Source organism: Solanum pennellii, chromosome 10 (assembly GCF_001406875.1).
Source record: "Solanum pennellii chromosome 10, SPENNV200".
Classification (NCBI taxonomy): domain Eukaryota; kingdom Viridiplantae; phylum Streptophyta; class Magnoliopsida; order Solanales; family Solanaceae; genus Solanum; species Solanum pennellii.
Genome location: NC_028646.1, coordinates 17,629,048 through 17,629,419, shown reverse-complemented (window position 1 = coordinate 17,629,419; position 372 = coordinate 17,629,048).

Here is a 372-nt window from a genome sequence, read left to right as displayed (position 1 = left end):
CTATAGGAATTTCATTTCTAAAATAAATAAAGGAGGAGTTAGAACATGTTATGTACCAGAAAAATTGGGCGAAAGATGGATGGATCTTTGGGGAAGTGAAGAGTTTATTAGGAAATCAGAAATTAATTCGCAAAATTGTCGTGGCGGCCGTGAAACTATTGTTGGGACTCACACTGGCGGCTCTATTTCTATCGGAGAACATCGAATGAAACTTGTGAGTATACATATTCTACAAACTCTATAACTAACATTTTCTCTTATAAGATATATATATATATATAAATATATATATATATATATATATATATATATATATATATATATGTATATATATATATATATATATATATATATATATATATATATGTGGGT